A 24,514-nucleotide genomic window follows, 5' to 3' on the forward strand; every position below is an offset into this window, starting at 1 on the left:
GCATGCTTGTGGACAATGCTGCAATGATAACATTAGTGATTGAGAATTTAATTCCGGCAGAATATGGAGATTTGGAGAACGTAACGCTACGTTGTTTAGGTTAACAGCTTGTTATTGGGAAGATTATAAAAAACGACGATCGACATTAACAGAGTAAACATACAATGGGATGTGTGCAAAGAGCCATTAACAGACGATGTTATACTTAGGCTAGAAATTTTTGACACACTGAGCGCAGTGATAAACATGAGTACTAGCAGAATTACCATCAACACTAAAGTGATAAATGCGGCATTTGTTAACAGCGAAAACGAGATTTCAATTCAGCAAGTTTGCATAAAACGAACCATCAGTTCAGACAAACTAAAGAATGACTGTTACCATTAAAACTAACAAAAGTGCTGACCAGGAGTTCATTTTAGAACCATGCTCGCTAAAAGTTGGAATTGGTTCCGCACGTAGTTGCAAAAGGAAATAGTTTCCCCTTAACAATTTCAAATGATGGTAAGCGTCTATTCCGCCTGCAGAAAGGTACACCTATTGATTATATAGAATAAGTTATCGATGTAGTGGGGACGGCAGATTAAAACGTGACGTAAGACGTGGCATTGATGAGACACGAGACAAGGTGCCCTCGACACTGCCTCAAAGTTCAGACGAGTAACCTACTATTCCACCACATATATCTGACATGTATTAACGTTCAATCGACTCGTTTTAACCTATTCTATTCCAACCATTAAAACTGAAAGCGTTTAAAGAACAATTACAATATAACATGTAACATTGTGATTTACATTTAGAATTTCACTATTTGTTTTTGTATATGCAATAAAATTGAGGAAGGAAATAGGGAATGTGTCAAAGCGATAACAACCCGACAATACAGCAGACAACAGCCGAAGGCCGCAATGGGTTTTCAATTTAGCGAGATTCCCGCACCCGTAGGTGTCCTTCAGCTGGCCCCTAAAAATATATATATACTAGTACAGTGATAATGGACGTCATACTAAACTCCGAATTGTACACAAGAAACTAAATTAAAAATAATACATGACTAACAATAGCCAGAGGCTCCTGACTTGGGACAGACGCAAAATTGCGGCGGGGTTAAACATGTTTATGAGATCTCAAACACTCTAGCCAATTTAGAGAAGGAAACGCATAAACATACGCACATTAAAATTCAGTTCAAGAGAAGTCCGAGTCCGATGTCAAAAGATGTAACAAAAGAAAATAAACAAAATGACAATAATACATAAATAACACCAGACTACTAGTAGTTAACTGACATGCCAGCTCCAGACATATTTGAAAATGTATGTGTTATAGAAATAACCAAATTATTTCTTTTATATTTAAAAATTAATTAATAACAAATTCAAGAACATGAATTCCATTTTAAAGGAATCATTACCTTTAATTTCAGAAAGTATATAGAACAGCAATAAGGACAACAATGATATTCATACCATTTTTCCGCCATCTTGGAAATGACAGCCATATCTGAAATCAAAGGGTATATAACCAAGAACTACTGTGCAAAGTTTCATGCTTTCCTCATCAAGTGAGCAATTCTGCTCTATATCTGCACCAATTGGCCAGACTATAGTGACAAAAGCAATCTGTGATGGACATATGGAACTGCTTAAAAACACACATTCATAGAAAAATTGAGCATACTTCGAAAATGAGACCATATTTCAAAAAGACTCAGCAACCGTAGTAACATTTTATGCGGAAAATGAATCTTATATCATAGCAATTGAAATGTCTATGCAAAAATCATTAGTGTATACTTAATGAACCCTATGGTGGCAATACATGCAAATTGTATCTTCTCTTACTTCACGGATATGATAAAATTAAACTAAAGCAACGTGTAAATTTTAAAACGCGAAATATAGTCTTTTTTTAAATTTAAATTTGATTGACAGATTGCTCACGACGCTTTGTAAGCGAAAACACTTTGCTTTTTATATTGTTGCATCGTATATTCTGTTATTTTGCTAGTGCTGACATTTGTAAACTTGCAAAACATTATCTAGTGTGTTGTGATCCGTTTGGCATAAGTAATGAAAATGACACCGGCAGAGTAAAATGCGTCAATCATTAATAAGATATACAAAAGGTACGCAACGGTAAATCGTAAAATTATCTAGTCACTGAATTGAATCCAATGAATTGTGATATATTGTATCTAATGAAATTTGATTTTAGTTGACAAATGTACACACATCTTATATATTGCATCATATTTAAATTTTATTTGATTTCCAAAACTCTACAAATAAATACAGTTCTGAAGTGTAAGTTTAAATACTTGCAAATATAAGAAAACTAAAAAACTTAAATCATGATATTGACAAAATTATCTCAATGACGTTTGGTTTATTTAAGATAAACACAAAATACATTTGGAAATTAATGATTAACATTTTAACGTAATTCATGGTATGTTGACTGTTTGCAATGCATTTAGGGTATTGTTACCATCTGGGAGAGTATTATGAATTTGAATAATCAATTTTCTTTTTAACATGGTTTTACAAAAATGCAATTGTCAGAAATGGAAGTACTTTGACTTTCTCTGCTTATTATAGATTATTTTATAAGGAAAAAGGCTGATTGCATATAATTAGTTCTGTTCCTAAATAAAGTATTGTGGATTCATTTATTTTCGTGGGTATCAATTTGCATTGAATGAGAGAAACTTGCATTTTCGGGGATATTTAATTTCGTGGTTTTGCCAAATCTGCATACAAAGCCTATAGAAAATTTGAAATTCGTTGAACCTTTGAACTCGAGGTTCACCTGCATCAACAAAACCCACAAAAAATAGTATCCAACAAATAATAATGAATCCACAGTAACCATAATATTATAATTTCTGCAATTTCAATTGGATATTTATTCTCTTTACATATATACGTGTAATAACAGAAAAATCCGTGTATTTGTGTTCATATTTGTGAAAATATGTAAAAGAAAATCTTTATCAAGGGTAAACATTGTTCTGTTCATAAAGTGTTTTACAATCAATTTGCATAATGTTCATGCAACAAACACACTTGTGCTGAAACAATATTTTAAACGTGTTTGAGAAGTCACATATCATTTACATCATCATGCATTTCATTTGTAATCTGGGTAACGCGTTCATAATAGAGTGACCCATCAAGAGTGAAAGTTCTCTGTTCAGGTGGACATTCATATGTAAATATATGAGGTTTGTCATACCATTGTTGGTTATATCTATCCCACCTTTTTACGTCACACCATGTAGCAATACATCTCATAACTTTGAAATGAACTTGAACATTCTCTGCAACAATCGGTATTTCAATAGCACTCCCACTTCCAGATGTTTCTTCCGTCTTAAAATCTCCATTGACTTTATATTCTACGATCATCTTTGATTTCCAATGTCCGTTTGATATGTATTTAAAACGAGCACTTGTTATTGGGATTTCGCATGAAATATCAATCCAATCAACTATCTCTTCATCTGAACTACCATTTACTCTATTTTCATCGGCACTACTATGGTCATCACTGTCTAAATACGTGTTGTATCTAACACAGTTGTCAGACGGTGGGCTGTATTTTGCTTTAACATTTGTTTCACCTATTGTCAAGATTGACTTCTGATCTAAATCATATCTGATTCTTCGGCGTTCTAATGTCTGTGAGACACTGTTTGAATCTAAACTATCGAAACTGGAACTTTCAACTATATCTAAATTGACAGATTGATTAGTTGTAATTGTTGTATCTACATCGGTTCCATAATCAACAAAGCTTCCATTGATCGTTTTGTTTTTTGACAAATTTTTATTTACTTTGTTTTCATTACTAACATGTTCTGCTGTAGTTGAAACAACACCGGTAGCTACATCAGTGAATACGCTTGCAACAAGATTTGTTCCACTCTCTTTAATATGTTCACTTATTGGTCGATTATCCTGATCGTCGTCTAATCGTTCTTCAATGAAACCTGTTACTGACCCAAGGACAGACTCTGTACTTTTATTAGTGACACCTTTCGCCAAATTTCTTGCCAACGACACGCCATATCTCCGCAGTCCTGGAACTAACTTGCCTTCTATGTTGGTAGCAGACACTTCTGCAGAAAGACCAGCTACAGCGCCAGAAACTGCACCAACGGCTGTGCCTGTAGCAGCCCCTATTACTGCACCAACAACTGCATGGCCAACCACTTGTTTCAATGTTACATCGACACCATCAACGAACTTCTTTTCAGCATCGGCAGCGAGAGAAAATGCAACTCCTCCGACTGAGGCTGAACCTGCACCAATTCCTATCAATTGACCAACTGTTGCAGCAGAAGCTTGAGTTGCAGCACTGCCTATGCCTGCAATACCAGCAGTTATTCCGACACCAGCTCCACCTGTAATTGCTCCACCAACAAATCCAATCCCGAAACTTTTAGCATAGTCCTTCAAGTCACATCCCTTTTCGATACTTTTTTGGTTAATAGTTCTTAAAAAACTTTGAAGACCTCCTCCAAGACAGCCTGCCCCTAAAGTCCCACAAATCCCTTCTACAGCAGGTGCTGCCGCCCCAGCAGTCAGTACACTTAGTACCAATCCACCTATACCTATACCAAGTGATAACGCCATCATGGCCAATCGCTTTCTGTATTTGAATTTTTGTTCTTTTGTCTCACATTCAGTACGAAAAATTGATTTCCATCTAGCTTTTGAAAACCAACCTTTGCTGTAATTAGCTAAGTTATGATATTCAGCTCTCTTTTCGTGATCTCTAAGGAGGTCGTAAGCAACTAACACTTCGTGTGCCATGCCATGATCACCTAGTTCTCCTGCGGAGTCAGAATGCCAACGTCGAATTTCTCTGTGGAACGCATGCTTTATTTTTTCATCTTGTTCTTTTCTGCCTAATTTTTGTATTTCGTCAAAGTTAAGCTTGAGTATTTCATAAAGATTCCTTCCCCCGTCTATTGATGTTTCTTTTTCAACGTTTATTTTCCGGATACAAATTGTTTTTTCGAATGCATGGTCTTCTAAATCACTTTCTCTCACATCACTAATATTAAAAACAGTAAAATGTAGATCCTTTTTCCATTTCCTGACATCGACCACTGTTTTCTTACTCTGTTGGTAAATTAATTTAATCTCAAATTTGAATCCGTCTTCGGAACGATACAGATATGGCTGTCCAGGTTTTAAGATCTTAGATGAAGACGACATCCAACATATTGGGTCAAATCGTGAATATATGTATAATATAGTGTCACAGTCTGCTGTGTTATTTTTAACTAAAACAGATTTATAATCGCTCATTTTGTTTTTATCGATACAAACCGACTTAAAAAAAAGTATGCAAATTTCTTTAGCTAGCATAAGTCATGACTCACATTGTCTTGCTCATCATATGTTAGTGAGAACAATAATACTCGTAATAGTTTGGTCCTTATAAAGTCAGAATAAACAAAACATAGATATATGTGGTGTGAGTATTTACTATTTATTCTGCAAATAAATAGAACACGGTATTATTGCTATTTGGAAAAATAGTTCGTTTTTCCGAAATATATGAAGGTTAGATGGTTGCTAGCTTCTATAATGATCAACTGTATTTTGAGTTGATAACTCAGGATACTGTTACTAAAATGTTGTCTGTTTTCTGAAACAAAGAAACAAGAAACGATATAAATCATAGTCACTGTGATAATACTAGAAAATAAAAAGAAAATCATAGTTTTGCTTGTCGGGTTTTTATTCGTTTATTTCTTACATATCTTACAAATCAGAGCCATGATAGCAAAAATAAGTGCTTAATTAATCAATTGCATTGGCATATTTTAGAGGTACATGTACTACTGCATTAGTTCATTCAAAGATATCAAATAAAGTTTGAGTCGTGTCTAAAAGTTCATCTGATATAGTAAAGCATGGACGGGTCTGCCAGGGCGGTTTTTAAAATTGTATCACGCACCAGGTCTACTGTTACACGACCATACTTTGCATAATCATTTAATTTATGTCTAACACTTTTCTTTGTCAAAACTACTGAGATGGCAAAATACATTACGTAAAGGATATAAGCCTCTAACAGTTCATTCTGAAAAAATATTGGACAGGTCTGAGGCCGGAAGACGGCATATTGTCATAATAAAAACAACACAAACAACATTTTCCAAAAGACCAAAAAAGTGAAAAAGTATATTTAAACAAAACGCATTTGACTAACAGGTCGAACAACTGATATTCTTTAACCCTGCTGACTGCCATTGGCGATTGCCAAATAAAATTGATCACAAGATGTAACAAAATGGATCTTAATATAAATTTATTACTAAACAGATAAAAATTAACTTGTGGCCACGATGTTATGCCACAAACATACGGTGTCAATATGATTTTAGTACACCAGATCCGTATTTCGACGATAAATGTCTCTTCAGTGATGTTAGGGATCGAAACGGTATTTGGAAGGCCATATAAAAAGTACCCTCATTTTTAGATAAACTCTTGAATTTTAAGAGTCAATATAGGATGAACGGATCATATAAACAGGAGGGAAAATATGATACAAGCCCAAACGAAAAAATATAAACGAGACTAAATTGAAAACTATGTTCAAACCTTTGATTGCGTTGGATAAAAACCGCAATTTTTATACGTGTGCATGTAAAACAAATTTCGTTTTAGAAGGGTCTAAAAACAGCACAAAAGTGAGAAAAAAAATAACTTTTATTGATTGGTATTGCATATAAAGGTTTAATCTTCAAATACATATTTGTGAAACAGGTGCAATCAATATTGACCTTTAATGTAAAAAAATGATTTTCACCTCGAAGGCAACCCGATTTTTATTTAAGTCAAAGACATCATAGCAAACAAAGACAACTTAAATCACAAACAAATGAATCACAAAAAAAAAGATATACAAAACATCAACTTAATGGCACCATATCATATTAAGTTAACATTTTGTTATATAACAATTACGCAAACATTCCTCGAAATGAAAAAAATATACAAATTATCGAATAAAATAAAAAATAAAGTTTGATCATATATTATGTCAACAATTAAATATATATACATCTATACACATACATAATCCTTGAAGCATTAGTATCTTTATATTATGACCTAGACAATTTAATAAATATCGCAGCATTTTCAAAGTATTCAATGCAAAGCTATCTTTATATAACAAAAGAAGATAAATAAAAACTCTCAACAACAGACAACTGGAGGCTCTAAAGGGCCTGTGTCGCCCACTTTGGTATATGTGCATATTAAGCAAAGGATACAGATGGCTTCATGACAAAATTGCGTTTGGTGACGATGATGTGTTTGTAAATCTTATTTTACTAAAAATTCTTGCTGCTTACAAATATCTCTATCCATAATGTACTTGGCCCATTAGTTACAGAGGAAAGTATTTTGTAAAAATTAACTAACATGTATGAAAATTGTAAACAAAAATAATACTATAAAGGGCAATAACTCCTTAATGGGTTAATTGACCATTTTGATAATGTTGACTTATTTGTAGGTCTTATATAGCCGTATTCGGCACAACTTTTTGCAATTTTGGATCTCATTGCTCTTCAATGTCGTACCTGTTTGGCTTTATATATATTTTGATATGAGCGTCACTGATGTGTCTTGTGTACACGAAACACGCGTCTGGCGTACTGAATCATTATCCTGGTAGCTTGATAACTATTTACACCACTGGGTCGATGCCACTGCTGGTGGACGTTTCGTCCCCGAATGTATCACCAGCCTAGTAGTCAACACTTCGGTGTTGACATGAATATCAATAATGTGGTCATTTTTATAAATTTCCTGTTAACAAACCTTTGATTTATTTTAACAAAAATAAGGATTTTTTTATCCCAGGAATAGATTACCTTAGTCGTATTTGGCACAACGTTTTGGAATTCGGGATACTCCTTGCTCTTCAACTTCGTACTTGTTTGGCTTTATATATATTTTGATATGAGCGTCACTGATGAGTCTTGTGTAGACAAAATGCGCGTCTGGCGTACTTAACTATGATCGTGGTATTTTTGATAACTATTTACACCACTGGGTCGATACCACTGCTGGTGAACTTTTCGTCCCCGCGGATATCACCAACCTAGTAGTGAACACTTCGGTGTTGTCATGAATATCAATGGTGTGGTCATTTTTATAAATTTCCTGTTTACAAAACTCGATTTATTTTGTTTAAAACTAAGGATTTTCTTATCCCAGGAATATATCATTTGAGCCAGTCCATGCGAAAAGGTACAAAAAGTCCTTTTGGTAAACTTTACAGGACACGTTATCAAAGTTTTTTATAGTATTTTTGAAAAACGATTTTATCCGAAAAAAAATTACATTAATGTAAACATTCATAAGATTGTCAATTCTATCCCGAATTTGTCAACTAAAACCGAAAAAGACGTAGAAATATCTGAATTTTTGGTATTTGAGCAAGTGTAAAATCATTTGTTCCCCGGACTAATGCTATACCGACCAGAAACTACAAAAAATTATGACACTACAGAGACAAAAGTCAATAATTTCCGACAGTTTTCCAGATTTAAAGAAAGAAAGACAACATTAAAAGATGAGGGAAAATGCAAAAACTATGACATCTTGTGTTTTAGAAATTGAAATTTAAGTTAAGTAAAGTTATTTAATATTATATAAATCAACCTTAGTTGCACGGAATTCGAACCGTTGCCCGGTTAGATTGCATTGATATCCGCATCGTAAGCGAGAGCCTTATCCCCACTGCTACCAGGTTTAACCTTATCAATTAGCAAATCAAGCCATTTAAACTGTACTTTGAAAATGATTGAAATATATGAAATAATTCACTAAAAATCTTGATAAAACTAGGGGGGGTATCAACACTCCCAGGTGCGTGTAACTCACAGCTTGATGATATGAGGGAAAGTAAATGTGTTTTATAAATCACAAGTCTACTACCAATAATTATGCACACTTTTTAGAATTTCGTAAATTTTTCGTTTTTGTACCTTTTCGCATGGACTGGCTCATATAGGTGATATCGGCGAAAGTACCAAGCAAAGCCTATGTATAGTAAAAGAGTGATTTCGCCCTAACTTTTTAAAAAATCAACATATTTTAGATGTGTTTTTTGCAAACTAGATGTTTTGAGAGATACCGAATCCATTTGAAACTTCAAATCGTTGCTAAAATATTTGGAATATGGACTTTTTGTTGATTGGTGTACGGTTGCTAAGGGGAGAATTTTAGTTGCTAGGGATAATTATATGTCAATATTTGCATTAAATTATAACGTTAGATATGAAGTATTATAAGTATTTCGATATTTCATTGCTTTTTGGCTATTTCGATTTTTTTGTTTTTTTGTGATTTTGAAAATGATAATTGAGCCAGTCCATGCGAAAAGGTACAAAAAGTCCTTTTAATAAACTTTACAGGACACGTTATCAAAGTTTTTTTATAGTATTTTTGAAAAACGATTTTATCCGAAAAAAAATTACATTAATGTAAACATTCATAAGATTGTCAATTCTATCCCGAATTTGTCAACTAAAACCGAAAAAGACGTAGAAATATCTGAATTTTTGGTATTTGAGCAAGTGTAAAATCATTTGTTCCCCGGACTAATGCTATACCGACCAGAAACTACAAAAAATTATGATACTACAGAGACAAAAGTCAATAATTTCCGTCAGTTTTCCAGGTTTAAAGAAAGAAAGACAACATTAAAAGATGAGGGAAAATGCAAAAACTATGACATCTTGTGTTTTAGAAATTGAAATTTAAGTTAAGTAAAGTTATTTAATATTATATAAATCAACCTTAGTTGCACGGGATTCGAACCGTTGCCCGGTTAGATTGCATTGATATCCGCATCGTAAGCGAGAGCCTTATCCCCACTGCTACCAGGTTTAACCTTATCAATTAGCAAATCAAGCCATTTGAACTGTACTTTGAAAATGATTGAAATATATGAAATAATTCACTAAAAATCTTGATAAAACTAGGGGGGGGGGTATCAACACTCGCAGGTGTGTGTAACTCACAGCTTGATGATATGAGGGAAAGTAAATGTGTTTTATAAATCACAAGTCTACTACCAATAATTATGCACACTTTTTAGAATTTCGTAAATTTTTCGTTTTTGTACCTTTTCGCATGGACTGGCTCTGAGCCAGTCCATGCGAAAAGGTACAAAAAGTCCTTTTGGTAAACTTTACAGGACACGTTATCAAAGTTTTTTATAGTATTTTTGAAAAACGATTTTATCCGAAAAAAAATTACATTAATGTAAACATTCATAAGATTGTCAATTCTATCCCGAATTTGTCAACTAAAACCGAAAAAGACGTAGAAATATCTGAATTTTTGGTATTTGAGCAAGTGTAAAATCATTTGTTCCCCGGACTAATGCTATACCGACCAGAAACTACAAAAAAATTATGACACTACACAGACAAAAGTCAATAATTTCCGTCAGTTTTCCAGGTTTAAAGAAAGAAAGACAACATTAAAAGATGAGGGAAAATGCAAAAACTATGACATCTTGTGTTTTAGAAATTGAAATTTAAGTTAAGTAAAGTTATTTAATATTATATAAATCAACCTTAGTTGCACGGGATTCGAGCCGTTGCCCGGTTAGATTGCATTGATATCCGCATCGTAAGCGAGAGCCTTATCCCCACTGCTACGAGGTTTAACCTTATCAATTAGCAAATCAAGCCATTTAAACTGTACTTTGAAAATGATTGAAATATATGAAATAATTCACTAAAAATCTTGATAAAACTAGGGGGGGTATCAACACTCGCAGGTGCGTGTAACTCACAGCTTGATGATATGAGGGAAAGTAAATGTGTTTTATAAATCACAAGTCTACTACCAATAATTATGCACACTTTTTAGAATTTCGTAATTTTTTCGTTTTTGTACCTTTTCGCATGGACTGGCTCATTTAGATTACTTTGGCCGTACTTGGCACAACTTTTTAGAATTTCGGATCCTCATTGCTCTTCAACTTCGTACTTGTTTGGCTTGATACATATTTGGATATTAGCGTCACTAATGAGTCTTGTGTAGACAAAACACGCGGCTGGCGTACTAAATTATAATCCTGGTATTTTTGATAGATATTTATTTTGCTGTTTATAGTCTATAATAATATTGAAGATTATAACCAAAATCTGCAAAATTTTCTTTACCAATTCAAGGGTAGTAACCCAACAACGGGTTGTTTAGTTGGTCTGACAATTTCAAGGCAGATAAATCTTGACCTAATGAACAATTTTATCCTAGTCAGATTTGCTCTTAATGCTTTGGATTTAGAGGAATGAGCCAAAAAACTGCATTTTACCTTATGTTCTATTTTTAGCCATGTCGGACATCTTGGTTTGCAAGCGAGTCATCGGACACATTTTATTAAAAAAGATACTATGATAATGATTGTGGACATGTTAAACTTGTCTTAGTAGATTCAGAGGAGATGATTTTTTATAAAAATTACTAAAAGTTACAAAAATTGTTAAAAATTTACTATACAGGGCAATAACTTCATATATGTAAGGATCAACTAACAATTTTCGTCATATTGACTTATTTGTATATCTAACTTTGCTAGTAGAAAGTGTACGATAGGTTACCTTTTAGAAATAAGTTTATTTAAAGAATCGATACATTTAATTGGATCCCTTTTCTAAATGTCTAGGGCACAGTAAACAACATCTCCGTAAAAATGAGGATGTGCTTACTCGTTTGAAATAAGTTTGTTTATTTACAACCGAACTCGAAACCAAATTTGAATCTAAATGATGTGGGAGATTTTAGTAAAAGTAATTTGTGGTTACGAAATTACTGACTTTATAATCTACCAGTAGCACATAGATTACGTTCCTTCAAATCTTAAACGTGACATAGCGAACGAGTTATGAAATATAAACACATAAGATGGTCCCAAAGGAACGTCACGATCCATAAAAGAAAACAATAACAATGAGGAACATAACAAAATGTGGAGGTTCCAGCTTAAAACTGAAATATTGCAATTTCGACAAAGACAGTTATGTAAGCTTATTTTCGAATTAAAAGTTTGACTGCCCCTCTGGTATCTTTCGTCCCTCTTTTATATAAAGAAGCGTAAACTTTTGAGTTAGTCCAATCATTTTAACGGATCGTAACCAAGTACAAAAAACTACATTGAATAAACGCAACAAGAAAATTAAATGGAATTGGATTATGCTTCCGATCATTTATCCAGGCGTTTCAAACTTTTAGCTATTTATCTTAATACTGGTAAGTAATAACATAGTTGCTTACTTGGAAGTAAAATCAGTAATTGTGTTGCCAACTAAATCCTGGTTACAGTTTGCATTAAATAAGATAATAAGTACAGCCATTTTCACAATGCAGCATGCAATGTACTGATTAAGGGAAATATATTGTAGCTGTATGACCCTTGTCACATGAGTACCTGAAACACAAAGTTTGAAATGTTAAATTCTTACTATCATGAAATGCTCTCACTTTTATGATAAAAATTCTCTACCTATCACACTCGTATCTATAAAATGTGTGTTTGAACATTGTCTAAGACAATTCTGCCAATGCAAAATTATTTGCAAGACAGTAAACCAAGGAACTCTCTCTCTTTGAAAATAGGTCTTAAACTACCAAAATTATACATGAAAATCAATCTTGAAACGTATTCATAAAACTATTTTCTTGCCACCAATGAAGAATAAATACTATACTTTTTTTTAAGTCTTCCTTAATATGACTATCAAAAGTATTTAACAAATTTGATCAAAGAATTCTGAAAATAATCAAAACTGGTTCAGTCGCACTTAAATATACACAGAATAGTCATTCAGTATGTGTGTAGAGTTTTGTCTAAGTTTTCATGCTGTTACAAACAAAATGTATGTATAATTGATCATTACTTATTGAGTTTAACAGAAAGTATTGAAATTTCAGATATAAGATCAGTAACTCGTTATACATACTTGTGAGATCGTTGCATATAGCTCAATCACTTACATTACATTAAATATATATTGTTACACATATCGTATTGCAAATTGTAATTTTCCGTCTAATTCGCATTATGTATCAATTTGATACCAAGGGGCGTGTCTATTAATTCCCGTTTTGTATGACTAAGAACACAGCTGGACTGAAAGCAAGATAAAAATTGATTACTCTGCACTATTTAAAATCGACTAAAATCTTTCACGATATTGATGTTTGTATGCATATGTGAGTTTAAATTATGTAATGACTGTTAAAAATGTGTATACAGATATTTTCCCAAGGACGAAAGGTATGATGATTTTCAGCCTAACACACTAAAAACAAATATTTAGAAATAGATTAATGAGTTCGCATGTAGCATTTTATAAACTCCTCATAGATTCCAGGAATAATCTTGTGTACGAAAAAATGCATTTTGTTTTGTAAAAATTACTCATCATTGACGCTCGATTTGAAAAATGTTAAACCCCAGCAAAGTACGAAGATCAACCAATCATTGCTATGCAAACATAAAAGCTTTACGGTCTATATATGAACAAGTTTTATCTGTACATCTAGGCTTCAAAGAAATTGGAACATACTGTTAGGGTGTAAAATAGCTACTAAACATTCACCTATAAAAGAAAAGGGAAACCCATAATAAATACGGCTAATGTTACATATTGTACCTGCATAATCCTAGATCACTAACTTTCTTTGTCTAAAATTATGCTTGTTATAACATTCTTGTCTTGCAAATCATACTATACAATACAAGTTGCATAGTTTCGACAAAATATCTGAAAAAGATTTCTTAAGACTATAAGATAGTTTTTTTTTCCTTTTCCGACAAAGTTCAATGCGTACAATTTTATATAAATATGGCATTTATTCATGTATTTGTCTGCACCATTGACATGTTAACAGATCATTTAGTTATTTCATGATATAGTTAATAATCAGTCTTCAAAATGCCAGACTTATAACTTGCATTACACTGCTAAATATATAAGAGAGTATGTTCGGTTAACTGGGGTCAACATTTCTTTTGAAATTATCGCCATCATAAGACAAGTGTCTTTCATATGTGAAGTTTGATCACGTTCAACCTCTTGCATATTAATATAAGAGGATATAAAATATCATCTATAGATACAACTATATAACTAAATATATTTAACAAATTAAGAATAAAGGACAGTTAAACATGCCGATGATATAACAACCGGGTTATATGCAAATAAACTCATCATAGATACCAGGACTAAATTTAGTATACGCCAGACGCGCGTTTCGTCTACAAAAGATTCATCAGTGACGCTCGAATCCAAAAAAAGTTAAAAAGGCCAAATAAAGTACGAAGTTAAAGAGCATTGAGGACCAAAATTCCTAAAAGTTTTGCCAAATACAGCTAAGGTAAACTATGCCTGAGGTAGAAAAGCCTAAGAATTTCCAAAAATTCAAAAATGTGTAAACAGTAAATTTATAAATATAACCATATCAATGACAATTCATGTCAGCACAAAAAATGCTGACTACTGGGCTTGTGATACCCTCGGGGAAATAAATCTCCACCAGCAGTGGCATCGACCCGGTGGTTGTAAATAAACTCATCATAGATACCAGGACTAAATTTAGTATACGCCAGATGATCGTTTCGTCTACAAAAGACTCAATGGAGATGTCGATAAACGATCATTAAAGATTGAAAATTGTCCCCAGTGCAGAACAACTGTGATTATGTTTAATATTTAGAGACTATCATGGATTTGTACTTAATAATAAAAAAATCGTAAGAAACTTGACGAAATGCAATGAGCCCTGTTATGATAGCCTATTTATCTTGTTATCAATACTACGCACTATCTATTAAAACAGACCTACCCCAAGAATGTATGTATTTAATCGTATGGTGTAATCTGTGTTCAAATTAATCTATATTTATAATCTATATAATAACTATTTATTTACTGTAAATCTTTGTTCAGTTGACATCATTGAATTTTGTATACGGTTATTGCGTTTGTATCGGTTAACATTCATGTTTGTGTTAAAAAAAAGTTGTTACATGTATGTGCTTTTGAAAATCTTTCAACTCTTGAGTATTAAGAAAAATATTGATATATATTTCTTTTGTTTCTTTTTGAATAGAAGAAAGGTCGTGTATTTATGAATCCTCTTTTCTCATGCAGCAACACTCAAGACGCGCATGTCGAGACAGTATATTGCACCAGTTTGGATCCTCAATGCTCTTCAACTTTGTACTAGTTTGGCTTTATAAATATTTTGATATGAGAGTCCCTGATGAGTCTTATGATGACGAAACGCGCGTCTGACGTACTAAATTATAGTCCTGGTACATTTGATAACTATTGATACGATTTTCTCAAGCTTACATCTTTTATCAAGTTTTCTGTTAACAAGGAAATCTTTATCAAAATTTTCAAGAAGTGAATCGGTAGTAAACTTTCGAAAAATGTTACAGACCCGAGTTGGCTAGGTTTTTATTGTCGTTACCACAACCCCTCGTCCTTTCCTTGAATGTAACATCATGAATTATTCTGTTTCGGATATCAGCGATGCATATAAGGTAGCACAACACAAATGTGTTATACCTTCAATTCCCTAGTTTTAATTTGCTGTAACTTTCTTTATAAAACTTGAAAATTTATAAAAGTGATTTTTATGGATAACTTACAGATTACTTTTTCAAATTAATGCAATGTTAGTATTATACAACAATTATATATTCAATTATAGTTTTAACTGTGTCTACAAACTTTTACCAGTAATTTCCACTTTCAATTGGAATTAGCTTCTTCATTGATACCCCGAGAAGGTTGATTTTATAATAAGTTGTTCCTAGAGCCATTTTCTACAAAAGAGTGTCTCAGATGTTTGATAAAATCTGTAAAGCAAATTTTACACCTGATCAAACATTGTCTACTTCTATGTGGTGAGAATGTTTACACTAATTACAGCTTTATAAGGGAATGGAATACGACAGCGATAATTTGAGACAATTTTATGTTACTCATGCTGTGTTGATTAAGATTATGTTGAAATTGTAGTTATAGAGATGTCCGAGCTAAATTTATTCAAGTGAACTGACCAAAATGTTGTCATTAATTGCATAATAATTGATTTCGTAATGATTGCATAACAAAAATATTGCAATGATTTACAAGATTAAATTTTGATCTATCTAAAGTGCATGTACCTCTTTTATTAGTTTATATGCAGTCATAAGAATATAACAGCATTATAAAGGTTGGTGATTGAAAGTAAAAAAATCTTTGTTTTGTGCTTCCTTAAAATCAAAATATGGAAAATAAGTAAAAGAAATGAAATTATTGCATTTTTGTGAATGAAAAATGCTTGTAAATGGGTTAAATGGATTAAAATATATCAAAGCATATATTTTGAAAAAATTATATCAATGAAAAGTCATGCCAGTGAACTTTCGTGGAATCCCTTAAAAACAAAATAATGTGACTTTGGTGATGAGAAGAGGTGGATCTGAATTGAAAAAAAATATATGTTTGTTTTCGGCTACCAAAAGATGAATGCTTTGTGCAAACATTGGGGCTTACATGACTTGAGAAGAATAAACTTCATTATCGACATTTTAACATTTCAAACTAGATTGCTTAGTGGACAAATGCAAAAGAGTACTCTAGTGGAAGATATTAACAAACAAAATCGAGGGAATTGTGAAAATGATGACACAAGCATGAACATTAGTACAAAGCATCATTATTATATACTTTTTAAGAAAAAACTGCTGGTTATTTAAAAAAATCATTTTTCAAGATGGCCACGGCCTATTTCTAAAATGGTTGTTTTTTCAGTTTAAAATACTGTTTTTTTTTTGGAAAACTTTTCTTTGACCTTCTTTAATTTAAATAAACAAACAATTATCAAGTTTGGTGGCTACCTTCCTGACATGTGACAGATTTACTTGAAATAAATATTATACATATCTAGGGTTTGCGCGTGCACGAAAATGTAACAAAACTCATTCAATAACATTTAAACTAATTACTATATATTTAACAACTTTGCACATGCGCAAACTATTTATAGACATAAAGAGCGATTTGCATGCACTACCAGGGCACACTTGTATAAATCGTAGTTCATTTCATTACTCTAAAAATCGAGGCTCTTCTAGAGCTGTTCAAGTAAGTGTAACTGCTATGGTGTGACTGTTTGAAAACACACCCATTTAGTTGCAATGATCAGGTATTCAATGGATCAGGTAAAACATGTGGTTAATCCCGGAAAAACATCAATTATAACTGCAGATCAGCCACTTTTGGTAATGACTAGGCAAATTTAATGGGAATGGCCTGATTTGTACGGAGAAGATTAGGTTATCGTCATGTTTGCTGGATTGCAAACTGTTATAAAATTCTTGGTGATACATTGCGTCATAGTGGATGGACATATGCCCTCACTGAATCCGATATTGCAACACTTAGAACGGCAAATGTTCAAATGTACCTATATGCTAAAACTAGACACAGATAACTGCATGTTTTTTGCTTGAATTGTTAATGTCGGCTTACGACAGCTAAATGCAAAAAATCTAATTATGTCATGACTCGATATCTTTTCTAGACTTTTTATTTCATGTAACATTAGACAGCTTGACTTGGAATATTACTTTATCTATAAAAACCAAACTGCTCCTCCGTCTTTGTACCAGTGTGTCATTTTAAACAGTGTTCACTTTAAATTGCTGTCAATGGGTATATTTGAAACTTTCTGCGATTTGCTGATTAAAATTATGACGCATTTATCGTTGATGGGGCAGCAATGGTTAATTTGACGCCACCAAGCTGGGCAAACATATTTGATGATTATGCAAATGATGTCATACTGCCTTACATAAAATCTAACATCGATAAGAATAAAAGAATAGACATTGTATTTGCAGCTTACTAAATGAATAATTTAAAGGCTGTGTCGTCAACTTTGTACGTTTTTGGTTTTATAAATATTTTGATATGAGCATCACTGATGAGACTTATGGAGACGAAACGCGCATCTGGCGTTCTAAATTATAATCCTATTAAACTATTTACACCACTGGGTCGATGCCAATGCTGGTGGACGTTTCGTCCCCGAAGGGTATCACCAGCCCAGTAGTCAACACTTCGGTGTTGACATGAATATCAATAGTGTGGTCATTTTTATAAATATCCTGTTAATAAAACTTTTTCGAAAAACTAAGAATTTTCTTATCCCAGGCATGGATTACCTTAGTCCTAATTGGCACTACTTTTTGGAATTTCGGATCCTCAATGCTCTTAAATTTTGTACTTGTTTGGCTTTATAAATATTTTGATATGAGCGTCACTGATGAGTCTTATGGAGACAAAACGCGCGTCTTACGTACTAAAGTATAATCCTGGTATCTTTGATAACAGGGTTCTTGTGCTATACGGAAAGGTGTTGGTTCTGGTAGGACACCAAGGGTTTGGAGTAGTTTTCTCCATAAAGATGACAACGAAACAAAAATTTTCAAGTTTCTTCCCGACAGAATTGCTCCATTAGAGACTAATATAAATGTGTATGTTACTCATGGTGAAAAAAATATTTGTAATTTCAATAAGGATACTTCCCAGCTATTCCTTTGTATTTATAAAGAAGCAGATACATAAATGTATGTCCATGTTCGGCATGATTATGAAAATCGTTGTTTAAGTAATTTAAGATAGTACTGACGCAGATATAGTAGTGTTAAGAATTGCAGTACTCCCAAATTAGGTTGAACAAATTGTGGATCGGTTTTGGAAGGATTTAAAACTTTTAATGGCTTCCTGTACGTGACATATCAAATGCGTGTGCATGGTCCTCGTGTAGCTGCTCTTCCTTTCTTCCATGCATTGATTGGATGTGATTCTTTGTCGTATTTTTGTGGGAAAGGGAAGAGTTCAGCTTAGGGAAGTATTTCCAGATGTAACGGACGTTTTTTTGTTCACTTAAGTATGAAGACACAGACATGAACATCAAAGAAACATTTGTTTTCATCATGTATGAAAAACATCTTCATTTGGTGTTAACGAGGCATGATGTGATTATTTACCAGGAAGCAGCGGTATTGTGATGCAATTCCGACAGTTTCTTTTCCGGAGCACATCGAAGGAGAAGCATATCGAGGAGGACATGTTTGGGCTCAGTCTGATTAATGTATTTGATAGGTACATATATCAAGTCATGAAAACTGGGGGTTGATTGACAGAAAAGTCAATGGCAGTTGGAAACCGCATTGGGCTTCTTTGAATGCCGTGACATCCTCGTGTCAGAAGCTTTAGAAATTGTATCACGATTTGCACAATTATTTCCATAAAATCTCCTACTACATGTATAGTATTGTACAAAATACAACATGACTGAACTGTATCAACTATTTATATCACGAAATAGATGTTTTTGTCAGAATATAGTTGAATTTTTTCCCTATTATATCATTGATATCATTGGTGAAGATGTAGGCTGTAAAAAATGGGGTAAACTTTTGTAAGGACAAGAAAAAAAGAACCATAAAAACATAAAAAGAGTTATAGTCAAGTAGTAAGTCCGTGATAATTACACTTTTCATTTTTGTTAGGGGCGGAGAGTCAAAACGTCAGAGTTTTAATTTGTACCAAGCTCTTGGTCCGAGTTTATAATATTTTTTTTATATTTAAAACCATAAGCATACGACGTGATAGTACATACAGCAGAACATGAACATGACATTAAACTTGATTCTTACATCTACATCACCAGTGATGGACATTTTATTGTAATTAATAGTATTTAAAATACAGTTAAATGTTGATGATATAACAACCCAAGGACATATGCAATGAGGATGTCAATAAATGATCTTGATAGATTGAACTACGTCCCCCTTGCAGATCAAATGTGACTACATTATATAGTTAGAGACTATCATTGATTTGTACTTAACAATCAAAACGAGAACATATAATAAAACTTAAGTAAATTGACGATAATCAATGACGTTTCTTATACATGTAATAGACTATTTATTTTGTTATCAATACTACGCATTAACTATTAAAACCGGGATCAACCCCAATAATTTATGTAATTCATCGTATGATGTAATCTTTGTTCAAATTAATCTATAACTATTTATTTACTGTAAATCTTTGTTGAGTTGACATCAATGAATTGTGTATAAGGCAACGGCGTTTGAATCGGTTAACATTTATGTTTGTGTTACAACAACAATTAAGTTAAGTGAGATATGTACTTTTGAAAACCCTTTTCTTTTTGTTATGAGAACAATACTCTATTTATAGCAAAGAAGAATTAAAATAAGCCAATGTTATCCAATATTTTCACTTTCGATTTTACGACAGCAGCCGATCCAGATGTCTTCTTATTAAATAATTCAAAGTTGTATGTATATTATGAACTCATTTATTATATCAAACTTGAAAAAAAGATAAAAAGTATACCATATGGCAACTTTCTAGATATAAGAAGATGTTTCATTAGTGCCAATGAAAAAACTCGCTATCCAAGTCTTAATTATACACATGCAGTTACGTTTTCTTTTTTTTCTTAAATCTTAACTTACAATCACAAATTCATCGTATGATGTACATAATGATGGTCTGTTGAAAATTGAAAATTGACAAACAGTATAGTCGTATACAAAAGAGATGATATACGCTCATCCATTATTAATCTTCTCTTGTCACGCAACTACACTCCAGACGTGCATGTATACACAGTCGATACGATTTACCCAAGATTGCATTTTCTATCAATGTTTCTGCTAACAAGGAAGAGCTTTATCAAAATTTCGAGAAGCCAATCGGCAGTAAACAGTTACCACAACCCTTCTTCTTTCCCTTAAATGTAACATCGTGAATTATCCTATTCCTGATATCAGAGATGCATTTAAAATCAAGATATGGAAAATAAGTAAAAACAAATGAATCATTGTGTTTTGTAAATAAAAAAATGCTTGTTAATGGTTTAAATGGATTAAAATATATCAAAGCATAATTTTTAACAATGAATATCAATAAAAGGTAATTGAAGTGAACTGTTGTCAAATCTCTTCAAAATAAAAATAACTGTGGATCTTCCTTATTCTTTGAGCACTTAAACTTTATTGCAATTATCATGTTAAATTTAAAAAACATATAGGTTGGTTTTCGGTTTCTAATAGATGTTTGCTCTGTGCAAAAATTGATCTTACATGCCAATAAAATTGAGAATGGAAATGGGGAATGTGTCAAAGAGACAACAACCCGACCAAATAAAAAAACAACAGCAGAGGGTCACCAACAGGTCTTCAATGTAGCGAGAAATTCCCGCACCAAGAGGCGTCCTTCAACTGGCCCCTAAACAAATATATACTAGTCCAGTGATAATGAACGCCATACTAATTTCCAAATTGTACACAAGAAACTAAAATTAAAATAATACAAGACTAACAAAGGCCAGAGGCTCCTGACTTGGGACAGGCGCAAACATGCGGCGGGTTAAACATGTTTGTGAGATCTCAACCCTCCCCCTATACCTCTAACCAATGTAGAAAAGTAAACGCATAACAATACGCACATTAAAATTCAGTTCAAGAGAAGTCCGAGTCTGATGTCAGAAGATGTAACCAAAGAAAATAAACAAAATGACAATAATACATAAATAACAACAGACTACTAGCAGTTAACTGACATGCCAGCTCCAGACTTCAATTAAACTGACTGAAAGATTATGATTTCATCATATGAACATCAGGCACAATCCTTCCCGTTAGGGGTTTAGTATCATACCATCATAACATATATGAGAAGAACATAACCCGTGTCATGCCAACAACTGTTTTTAGAATAAATGTGTTTAGTTCCGATGCAAAGACCTTAATAGTGACTCAATATTAACACCAATATATGCAATCTTTAATGACTTGACAACAGAATCGTAATTATATCCCTTCTTAATAAGTCTATTCAAAGGTTTTGTAAGTTTCTGAGGTGAATACTGACACCTTTGTGCTTTATAAAGAATATTTCCATAAAAAAATAGATGTGAAATACCTGAACGTATTAGAAGTCTGCATGTTGAGCTATATTTACGAATGATGTCTTTATACCGATGATAAAATTTAGTAAATGTTTTGACTAGTTTGTGATATCGAAAACCCTGGTGTAATAATTTTTCAGTAATACATAAATTTCTCTCGTTAAAATCTAAAACATTGTTACATACACGAGCGAATCGTACAAGTTGAGATATATAAACACCGTAAGATGGTGATAAGGGAACGTCACCATCTAAAAACGGATAATCAACGATAGGAAATGAAAAATCATCCCTTTTATCATAAATTTTAGTATTCAGCTTTCCATTAGTGATATAGATATCAAGATCGAGAATAGGGCAGTGGTCATTGTTAGTATTAGCTTTATTTAAAGTAAGTTCAACAGGATAAAGGACAAGGTATGATAAGGGCCGTTTCTGGCCCCCCTTTCTCGAGAATTTTTAAACTTTGAAATTGAAATCTATCACGCCGGTGTAATGAACTGCAGTATCCGATCGTCCATGTAAAACCTTATTTTTAGATGTTATATACTCAATCAAGTTCAAACTGAGACCTTGAAAAGCGGCCTAAACGACGAAAAGTGAAAAAAATCTACAATTTCGTCATGTTCGGAGACAAAATTTAACATCAGCGCCAACGTAGACCATCTTGAAATTTTCAACCATCAACTGTACTCTTATGTATCGTTTACATAATAAAATATCATGGTGGTCTACGTTGGGGCTCATGTCTAAAAATTTGAAAAATAATTCGATTGTTTACATATTTTGACAAGTCATTATAATACGTCAAAGTGAACGGCACGGGTACGAAATTATTCCGGGGTCCATAATTGATCAGAATATTACGTACGGATTGTTTTATGTCGTATCCAGTCATCAAGACATGTCACTCTCTTAAAGAAATATGTTGTACGTGAAATTAGACCCATAATGATCAAAATATTCTAACACTAAGCAGCCAAATACAAAGTTGTGTCCCTTGAAATATGGTGAATTAATTTTTATTCATTACAATTTTCAAATATTCAACGAAATCTTACAAATGAATTTTATAATAAATTCTCAATATATTCAAACTCTTTTTGTAGTTCTGAAGAAAATTATTTCATTAAAACGTATATGTTTTGCTTTTTGAAGTTTTCTATTTAACCATCTACAGAAAAATAGATTTATGTATCATATCCATTTCGTGCACATTAACGTTACCAACCGACCGTGCAAGGGCTGTATAGCCAGTCAAGGTCGTTAAAATCTTCCATATATATAACGTTACCATAAATCTTAGGTCTTCACATGTGCTTTGGCCATCATATACATTGTAGTAGCTATATGAACAGAGAACTAAGAATACTAAAATCACTTGTTGATAGACAAAAATCTGCGTACAGTACAGTACTAAGCTAATACGTTGTACATGTTCAGTCAGTATTAAATCCAAAGTATGGAATGTAATTATAAAAATAATTCCAGGTAAAGAGCAGTTGATACTGAAATTAAGTTAACTACACTTATACTACACTGTAAATTATGTATTTCCAGCCTATTCATATATCGGTACACTAAAGATTTTTCTTATATACATGTGTCAGAGCACTCTTTTGACAAGAACTAATCATAAAATATAAGTACACATGTAGCATTAAATTGACTCAGATCCTATATGGATTATCAAATAAAACATGCTATAGCGAAATAACGTTTAACATATTTTATTTGCATAAATACAAATTGGATAAGACCCATGGCAAACAAACTTATGAAGTATGCGCGAAAAAAAACATGTGTATTTGTTCGAATGTGTATTTTGTTTTGTCTGGAGTTCTATGTAAGTGACAAAATTTCATGCCAAACCTATACCGATTCCTGGAGTGCATTGGTACTTCTTACCTAGCTGTTTAATGTACATGTAAACTATGTCCTCTGTATTCTATTTCACATCACTCCTTTCCTCACGGGACAAAATATCGAGCACTTTTGTTAATTTATATCTGTCCGTTCATCCATCCGTCCGTTCGTCTGTCCTGCTTCATTTTAAAGTTTTTGGTCGAGGTAGTTTTTGATGAAGTTGAAGTTCAATCAACTTGAAATTTAGTACACATGTTCCCTATGATATGAAATTCTAATTTTAATGCCAGATTAGAGATGTTGCCCCGTTTCAACGGTATACTATACTGGGGACACATTCTTGTTTATTTTACCTACTAACATGTTAATGTTTATACTTACTTATTATCATGTGACACTATGATTTGTATTTTTTTTTTTTATAAACCGTCAATTTCCTTGATAGCTATCTTTTATTTAATACTAAAATTGAGAATGAAATGGGGAATGTGTCAAAGAGACAACAACCCGACCATAGAGCAGACAACAACTGAAGGCCACCAATGGGTCTTCAATGCTGC

Source organism: Mytilus galloprovincialis, chromosome 12 (assembly GCF_965363235.1).
Source record: "Mytilus galloprovincialis chromosome 12, xbMytGall1.hap1.1, whole genome shotgun sequence".
NCBI lineage: Eukaryota > Metazoa > Mollusca > Bivalvia > Mytilida > Mytilidae > Mytilus > Mytilus galloprovincialis.